The 9,903-nt window shown below is 35.3% G+C and overlaps 1 non-coding gene and 1 pseudogene across 1 annotated transcript; one reads left to right on the plus strand and one right to left on the minus strand.

Annotated features, from left to right (window-relative positions):
* Positions 1–2,514: 2,514 nt before the first annotated feature.
* Positions 2,515–2,587, plus strand: TRNAR-CCU (transfer RNA arginine (anticodon CCU)). Its single transcript has one exon. It is a non-coding gene; the product is annotated as a tRNA-Arg (tRNA).
* Positions 2,588–5,705: 3,118 nt separating this feature from the next.
* Positions 5,706–6,951, minus strand: LOC141522898 (26S proteasome regulatory subunit 4 pseudogene; annotated as a pseudogene).
* Between the last annotated feature and the right edge of the window lie 2,952 nt (positions 6,952–9,903).

Genomic DNA, 9,903 nt, shown 5'->3' on the forward strand with positions numbered 1-9,903 from the left:
ACATCAACAATGCAGATACTTTATCTTTCATCTCCCTGATCAGACTTGTGAGCTCCTCAAGGAAAAGAACCACACTGTATCCTTCTTTGTATCTCTCTCCCCCTCCCCACCTCTGCTAAGGACCTAGTTCCAAGGTAGGATCCTAAGATTTATATTACATTTATAGCTAGAAGGAACCTTGGAAATCATTATGTTCAGCACCCTCATTTCATACATGAGGAAATTGAGAAAAGATTTGGTTACTTGCCCAGGGTCACACAGCTAATATAAATTAGAATTTGAACCCAGATTTTCTTGACTCAACTCCAGTGCCCTGTCTGCTGTGCCATACTGCTTCTTGGATATTCAATACATATTTATTTACCTGGCTTAGCAAAGTGCCATAATGAAATTATAATTAGAAAAGATCACAAAGGAAGACACATTATTTCTACAGAAGACAGTGCTGAAATAATACTGAGGACTTCTTACCTCCCTCCCTCCTCTTTTTTTTCAGCTAAAATGTCTTTTAACTCAAAAATGAGTTATAAGCATGAACTTTTTTTTCCTTTTTTTTAGGGCGAGATCTCAGATATTTTTCAAAACTTCACCTCTTAATTTTTGTATCTAGGACAGATGATTTGGGGAACGAAAAGAACACACAGAGATGTACAAGTAGCATGTCCTTCCCAGGAGGGGCCACCAGCATAAAAGTCTGGAATGCACTTGGCTTGGTAACCATCACAGCAAGGCATTCAAAGTACTGGATTTTGTGTTGTGCTTCCACAGATATAAAATTAGGCCGACAGAAGTCTGGATCTGGGCCCTTCCTCCATCCTGCTAACTTGTAGAGCACTGGTAGCCAAAAGTTTTTGGAACAATTGTCTTTCCCTAGATGCTTGCCATTTATTTCTTTGGGAATAGGACCACTTACATCTAATTACAGTTGCTGCTCAAATTTACTGGACAGATATGACAGCAAAAACTTCTGGCTAACTAGTGGGGAGACCTTTAGCTGACACAGTTTATGAAGTAGCTAGCTTTTAGTAAAGAAGCATCAACTTTTAAAAGCAATTTAAAATTCACATGATTGCATTCTGCAGTATGTAAAGGCAGCGAATAAGCAAAAAGGAAGGAAAGCAGAAAACTACAGAAAGGAGAATCAAGTTTCATATGTACAAGACTGTTTGAGAACTGATGTATTAATAGTATGGCTTTTAAAAAAAAAACAAACAAACCATGATAGTGAGAGATAGTATAGGTAGAGTAAGCCTGGAAGCCAGGAAGTTTGTGTTCAGGTCACACTTCTGTCAGCTATTGACTGTGTGATTATGGACTAGTCACTTAATATCTTACTGCCCCAGAGAATTATTACAGAGACATTGCCAATCTTCATCAGAAGACATTTCTTTACCCAGAGTCCCTTGTGCCAATGAAATTCCAGACAATAGCTAAGAAATCTTTATTCCTAACCTCTAGGGGGAGTGAACAAGCCAAGCCAGGACCCCTCCACCTCCAAACAACAATGACTACTTGCAGCTTGGATTTTGCTAAAGCTGGTGCATGTTCAGTGGCATTCCTGCCACTCCAACAATAGAGCATGCCCATAGGTGGTCATGATGATTATACCACCCCAAAGTGACTTTGGGGTAAAAACAGTAGCTTTCTAGTCCCCTCATAACATATACTTTTTCTCAGTTCCCCTTCAAACAACTGAGTCAAAAGGAAAATAATTCTAATGTGGTCTAAACTTAGAATGTATCGATCCCCTGGGGCAAGACTACCCCTCCCCTTCAATATTCTAAAGTTATCTGTGAGGGGTTCGGAACAATTTCTCTAATGCTATCAGTTTGAGTTAATATTAACTAACATTTATTGACCAAGTGTCATTTAACCAATTAACATAAATTAGTTTTCACAAAGCTGTTAATGTTAATAATAATGTTAAAAAGTGAATAAGAGGGGCCACTTAGCTGGCGCAGTGGATAAAGCACCAGCCCTGAAGTTAGGAGTACCAGGGTTCAAATATGGTCTCAGACACTTAATAATTACCTACTGTGTGGCCTTGGGCAAGCCACTTAACCCTATTTGCCTTGCAAAAAAAAAAAAAAAAACCCTAAACAAAGTGAATAAAAATAGAAGTTATAAAATTATTTCCTCCCACCACCTGGAAGCACATTCTCCCCTGTGCCACCTCAGTCCCTAGAAAGAGTGGGATCACATATAAAAGAGTCTTTTTTTATAAGAATTTACTCTATCAAGTTTACTTTCAAATGCAGCTTATGACAAGCAAGATAATTGGATTTGGGTGATTGAGCGTTGTGCTGAGTCACCAGCCTCATTTTCATCTCTAGTCATTTGGGTCAGGTAGCCAGATCTGAATCAGGACAACTGGAGATGGCCCTGAAGGATGTGAGGCAATTGGAGTTAAATGACTTCCCGAAGGTTACACAGCTAGTAAGTACCCAGTGTTGGAGGTCAGATTTGAACTGAGATCCTTCTTATTTCAGGACCAGTGTTCTATCTACTGTACCTGCCCCAGTGGTCTAATGGATAAGGCACTGGCCTCCTAAGCCAGGTATTATGGGTTCAAGTCCCATCTGGGGTAGAACATATCATGTTTTTTAAATTCAGCAGCTGAGTCTTGACAAAGCTGATTTATGTGACTGCAAATTCTGGAAAGGATTCTAGAGCTTGGTGTCACCATTCTAATCTATAAAGTTGTAAGTCAAAGTTGTAACTATCTCTAATAAACTTTCATCAAAAATTGTGAAAGAACAAATTCAAAGAGACAGAGCAGAGGACCATATATATGGGCCACATGTCAAACCAGAAGCTTATAGCATTCCTTTGCTATAAGCAAAGAAAAAAAGCAAAAAAATAAATAGAAAAAGGTCACTTTGGTGGGTTAGTGCTTTTTAGTTCTAGTTCAGCAGAAATCAATTCAATCAACATTTATTGATCTAAAACATGATACTCATTGTGCTAAAAACTGGGGATATAATTAATAATAATAAAGTTCCTGACTTCAGTGAGCCTGCATCTAAAGAGAAATACAACACACAAAAGGAAGCAGGATGGGGAAAGATATAAGACATCAGAGGGTACCCTATGTGGGGGCATCTGTTACAGGATATTGAAACTGGGCAGGCCTGCTGTACCTTACAAAATCAACTGAGAAATACTTGACATTTGGCAGTTTACATTGCCATTATCAAAAACAAAATTGACACTTAAAATAATGATATGATTATCCCAATATTTCAAGTAATCACCACATGGTAACATTCATATCAGAGATATAGTAGTGGAGATAGGATAATGCTCACATTTCTGGACAGGGTGCTTCAGTGATTAAATGTTTAAATTATATAAAAGGCATATTAACACATGCATATCCAGAGAACACAAGGAAATAAGCAAAAACAACAATCAAAAAACCCTAACAATAATATTAATGAACCTTTGTAAATACAAAATGCATAAACATTAGTGCATATGCAAATAAATAGTAAAATAATGCATGGTTAACAGAAAGATTTCCTAAACTAAATAAATAATATTGTCACAGAAAACATAAACAGCAAAATAATGAAATGGAAGTATATTTATACAGTCATTGGCATTTACATCAATTTTTTATTTTTGTTCAGTTGTTTCAGTTGTTTTTGACTCGTGTCCCCATTTTAGGTTTTGTTGGTAAAAATGCTGGAATGGTTTACTACAGCAACATGATGGAGAAGTAAAGAACAAAAAAAGAAACAGCAAAAAATGCTCCAGATAAAGTAGTCAGGTAGGAATGAGTGGTAAGTTTTAAAATTCATAACTGTACTTTCCAATCAGAGGGGCAACTCTAATGAGTTCAAAATTTCCAAGTTCTCAATAACCTTTCCCAAGGGTTGCAAGCAGAATTTTCACAGGAGGGGCAGCTAGGCAGAGCAGTGGATACAGCACTGACCCTGGAATCAGGAGGACCTGAGTTCAAATGTGACTTCAGACACTTAATACTTGCTTAGTTGCCTGATGTTAGGCAAGTCACTTAACCCCATTGCCTTGCAAAAAATAAAAAAGAATTTTCACACAAGAAACAGAAAAGTTCACAGGAACACAAAACAATTGGGGGTAGGATTAGACCTTAGATTACATTAGGTGTATGGCAGATTTTAATACATTGATGGAATCGACTTGTTATCTGGATTATTATTCTGACTTGTTATCAATTAGAGGTTGAACATAGGCAATTAAAAAATAGTATATATTAACATGAGAATGAATTACAGAGAAGTCATCCCAAACTATCCAAAAAGCTATCTAGATAAGTAGTGCTTATAAGTATCAGTTGAAAAAAAATATTTTTGCAAATGTTTGCAAATCATTTTTATAAAAGCAGTATGAAAAACTAGGTCTGTCTGAATATTAACTGAGACAAAGAGTACAAAAAAGTAGATGGGAAACAACTAGGTAAGAACATACTCAGGTTATATGGGGGGTGGAGTGGACAGAGGAAAGGCTGGGTTGGGAAAATTTCTACACGTTGTTCCTTTTGTTCTTCCTAATTGATTCTTTATCTTACTCTCCACAAAAGAAATCCCACACTTTCTCTTCCTTGTTCAAGCCCAATACCCCTCCCCTTATCCCTTCTTTCTGCTAAAGAGGTTTGCCTTTACCTTCCTTAAGAAAACTGAAGCCATTCTAATGAGCTCCCTCTTCTCCCTTTCTCTTTATCTTAAAGTGTCTGACCTTGCCTCAAAAAGGTTCTCTTGTTCTCCTTTCTTCCAAAATAGAGTGCTATGTTACTGCAGAATAATTGATCAATCTAAACACAAGCCCAGAAGTTTGTGCTCTCCTTGCTTTTATATGTTGTTCTTTAGGCATCCTTCAAATGTGACAGTTTATAAACTACATTAGGTATTGCCTTCCTGTCTTTGCAGAACTGCTGTCCTGCCTCCCAAATTCAGGCATTGAAGTACAAATAGGATCAATTTTCCTTTTTCACAGAGTTGCAGCCTAATAATACTGAAAATTTGCAAGATTATTTAAATAACCAAGAATATAATTTTTTTTTACTAATCTCAGGGATAGTCCATGCTCTCCAATTCTGCCGGGGGTGGGGGGGAGAAAAGATGAAATAGTAATTGAAATAGCAATTTCTCTTCTGAAGGAAACAATCTGTTTCAAAAAAAGTTATGTTGTCTGTACACACCATTAATATGCATACAGAAAGAATGACTCCATATCTTTATCTTTATCTATATACATTTATATAGATTTGGTATCTCTCTAAAATCTTGGTCAGGGAAAGAAATTAATCCTAAAATATACACAATAAAAAAGTAAAATATGCTCATTTTTCTTTAAACCTAAATAGAGTAGAAAGAATGAGCTATGTATGCTCATACTATATTGGTTTTGAAATAGAAGAGAAAATGGAAGCTATGAACAAGTTATTGCTTATAACTATGATCAATAGCTCTCATAATGCGATCTTTTCTTTTTTCTTTTTGAAAGAGAATGTTTACTGTGGAATACAGCATAGCACACCGATAAAAAGATTAGCACAGTTCATTGGGTATCCCACTTTTCAAACTGAGTACTATATTTAAAAAAAAAACACCATCTTTGTTCGTAAAGGCCTATTGGAATGGTTATACCTCTTCAATTCCCCCAATGTTATTATTTCTGAGTGTCTGGAGAATTCCCAACATCTCTCATGAATACAGCATGTCTCATTTAGAGACACAGTCTTCTTTCTTATAAGATACATTTTCTTTAAGGTTTTTTTTTTATTTCCATTTCTACTTTAACTCTACATTCTCTTAGGGCCATTGAACCCGTTTCTGTAAAAATTTCGCTCATGTCTACTTCAGACAAGTCATCTTTAGCTACAATCAAATCATCTAAAGTTATATTATCTGTCAAAATCAATCTGCTTGAATGATTCTGAGAGATGAGTTTCTTGGTCTTTTCATGTGATGGAGGAAGGTACTCAAACTTCCAGTCACTATGCCCTAGATCTGAATCCAGAGTTTCTATGTGGTTTGTAGCCATAATAACTTTCACATCTTCTCTAGAGTCAAAACCATCCAACTGGTTCAACAATTTCAACATTGCTGAATATCTCTTTCTTCTCTTGAATTTCAGTCTTATGGTTCCAGTGGCATCAAGTTCATCTACAAAAAATAATGTTGGAACATATTCTTCATCTACTCTGATCAAATCTTGATCAAGTTTCAAGTTTCTTGAACATCTTCTAAGAACTTCTATATAAGTTCAAAACCAAAAACTTTAAGGAAGGTCACTCAAGTCTGGTTTGCTACAACTTTGGCTAATAACACTAACCTTTATTAGGCAGGTATAGAGAATGACTCCTTTACATAGTTTAAAACCAATCTCCTCATAATACTCAGGATAGAAGATTGCTTAATTTCTTGAATCTGTTAATTCAATCCAATAATATCAGGATATCTACCTTACAATGCTTTCTTCACTTTCATTCCTGAAGTGAGAGGATCTATATCATCCAACAGAACTCCTATCACAATTTAAATCTTATGCCTGAGGAGTTCTAGCAATCTTTGTCTTCAAATGACAGAATATTTATTTGATGCTCTGATCACACTGAGGTCAATGCAATGCCATCATTATTATTATTACTGATTTCCTCCAAGGTCCCTACAGACATTAGGCCCCTTTACCTTCATTCTTTCTTTCTCTCACTTTTCTTCCAATGGTTTCATTTGTTCTTGATTTTTTGATGAAAAGATAATATTTAATTATCTCCAATTTTAACAATTTTAGCCTTCACTGGATGTGAAGTGTTAGCATTAGCAATTTGAAGCAGCATCTGATACTTTTGTTTTCTTCTTTATTTCCTCCCCTAGTCAGATCTGGAGAGTCATGTTTCTTTTTCTTCTCCTTGTCACTTTTCTTGTAACCCTTAGGACAATGTCCACCATTCTGATTTTGTCCCATTGTTCTCCCAACTCCCCTATATTTTTTAGGACTTCTAATTCTAATTCTCATCTTTTTCGTTTTCTTTCCTAAAAATAGTCTTACTGGGCTTTTGCTAATTATAGTTCCTCTTACCCCTCCAGTTTTTACTGGAGATGTAAAGAAATACAGAATATCCTAAATTTACAACAGGTTTTGGTTTTTCTCTTTTTCTACTTTCTCTCCCTATTTACTTCCATTTGTTAGGTGTGTACCCTGTATGCCATCCAACATTCATTTTTCATAACTCAGTTCGAAAGAGAATGGAACTCCATGGAAGTCATATCTGAGTTTTAACTCCCAGCTCTATGAATGACCTTGAGTAGGGCTATTTTGTAAATCAGTTTCAACATGAAATGATAATCCTTATCCTATCTGCCTCACAGTTTTATGAGATAACATTTTAATATATATGTGTATATATATATATGTATATAAAATACTTTATGATGCTAAAAGTCCCCTGAAAATAACTAAGGAATGTTATCAAGTATCAGACAAGAACCAGAATAATATGAAAACAAAAGAGCAATTAGAAGGCTTAAAAACGAAAAAGAGGTAAAGAAATGGAAGGAGGATGACTACATTTCACAAATTCTTAGTATTATCATAGTAAATGGAAATTATTTAACTGACATACAAATAAATGTAAGGAGAGAATAAAATTTGGATAAAGGAAACAGTTTAGGGGCATTCTGATACATGTTTAAAAATCAGTTGGTTTTCACTTCAACCAAGATAAAAACAAATGTAATAAATTGGGAAACAATTTTTGTAACTAGTATTTCTGACAAAGGACTCATTTCTAAAATATACGGAGAACTGAGTCAAATTTTCAAAAAAACAAGCTATTCCCCAAATGGCAAATGATCAAAGGATATGCAAAGGCAATTTATAGCTGAGGGAATCAAAGCAATCCATAGTCATATGAAAAATTGCTCCAAATCATTACTTTAAAATTAGAGAAATGCAAATTAAAGTATCTCTGAGATACCTCTCAGACTGACCAATATGACCAGAAAGGACAATGATCAATGTTGGAAGGGATGTGAGAAATTTCGGACATTGTTGGTGAAGCTGTGAATTCATCCAACCTTTCTGGAGAGCAATTTGGGATTATGCCCAAAGGACAACAAAAATGTGTATACCCTTTGACCCAGCAATACCACTACTGGGTCTATACCCTGAAGAGATTATGAAAAAGGCTAAAAACATCACTTGAACAAAAATATTTTATAGCAGCCCTGTTTGTGGTGGCAAAAAATTGGAAATTAAGTAAATATCTTTCAATTGGGGAAATGGCTTAGCAAACTGTGGTATGTGTATGTCATAGAACACTTGTTCTATTAGAAACCAGGAGGGATGGGAATTCAGGGAAGCCTGGAAGGATTTGCATGTACTGATGCTAAGTGAGATGAGCAGAATCAGAAAAACACTGTACACCCTAACAGCAACATGGGGGTGATGATCAACCTTGATGGACTTGCTCATCCCTTCAGTGCAACAACCAGGGACAGTTTTGGGCTATCTTCAATGGAGAATATCATCTGCATCCAGAGAAAGAATTATGGACTTTGAACAAAGACCAAAGACTATTATCATCAAATTAGAAAAAAAGTTATATTATTATGTAATTTTACTATCTCATACTTTATTTTTCTTCCTTAAGGATATGATTTCTCTGTCATCACATTCAACTGAGATCAATATAGCATCAAACCAATGTAAAGACTAACAGAATGCCTTTTGTGGGGGCTGAGGGAGGGAAGCAAGAATGGGGGAAAATTGTAAAACAAAACAAATAGAATGTTTCTTTAAAAAATCAGTTGTTTTTTTAAATACACACAGAACACATTTAAGTTTATTCTGCTTTATTAATGCTCTCTAAAGTCTATAAATCAACAAACAATAAGCAAAATAATAAGTCTCTAAAGTAGATGATTTGTAGTGTTTCCTGATTTCTGAAGTGTAAATGTTCTCATTAAAAATTTAATAATTATTCTGGTAGGCTAGTACTAGCTGGCTCCATTTTACCCCTGAATAAACTAAATAGGAAAGATGCATCTTTAAATAAGTCAAAGTTTTTCTTACTCACAGTGTCTACCCTTCTTGAATTTATAATAGGATCAAACATTTGAAGCTAGAAGAGACATTAGATGTCATTTAGCCTACCCCTCAGATATTAGAGATAAGCAAGTTGAACTGGGAGATATGAAGCCACATAGTTCTTTGCCCTTTTCCCTTATTTATCTCTAATTTATTCCTTTTCTTTCCTCTTTTAAAAATCTAGAACAAACCCGTGATGATTATTTTTCTCTACTCTCTCTATGAACCCTGAAGTCTGGCATTCTGAAAGCTCACTTATCTCATTGCCCTGATTAAAATGTAAGGGTTTTTATCATCACTTAGCTCCTCTAATTGAGCTTATATATATTAACCATTGTAGATTTCTCTTGTCTCCTATGAATATATTTCAAGGATTCTTGTCTTCTCACCAGGCATGTTGGAAAAGTCTTGTAGTCCATTAACAATATATTTTTCCCCCACATAAAATTATATAATATAGTTTGTTCTTAATTGTTCATCTTTTGTTTTTTCTTTTGGAATATAATATTCCAAGGCTTTTTTTCATTTATGGCAGTTACATGGCACAAAGGATAGAATAATGGACTGGGATTCAGGAGTCCTGCTCTTGGGGCTCTTGTGAAGATAAAGTGAGATACTATTTGTAGAGTGTTCAGCAAAACTTAAAGTTTCTAGTACTTGGGTGACTAGGTGGCACAGTGGATAGAGCACCGGCCCTGGAATCAGTAGTACCTGAGTTCAGATCTGGCCTCAGACATTTAATAATTATCTAGCTATGTGGCCTTGGGCAAGTCACTTAACTCCATTGCCTTGCAAAAAAAACCTAAAAAAATTTTATAGTACTATATA

Source organism: Macrotis lagotis, chromosome 4, assembly GCF_037893015.1.
Source record: "Macrotis lagotis isolate mMagLag1 chromosome 4, bilby.v1.9.chrom.fasta, whole genome shotgun sequence".
In the NCBI taxonomy this organism is placed as follows: domain Eukaryota; kingdom Metazoa; phylum Chordata; class Mammalia; order Peramelemorphia; family Peramelidae; genus Macrotis; species Macrotis lagotis.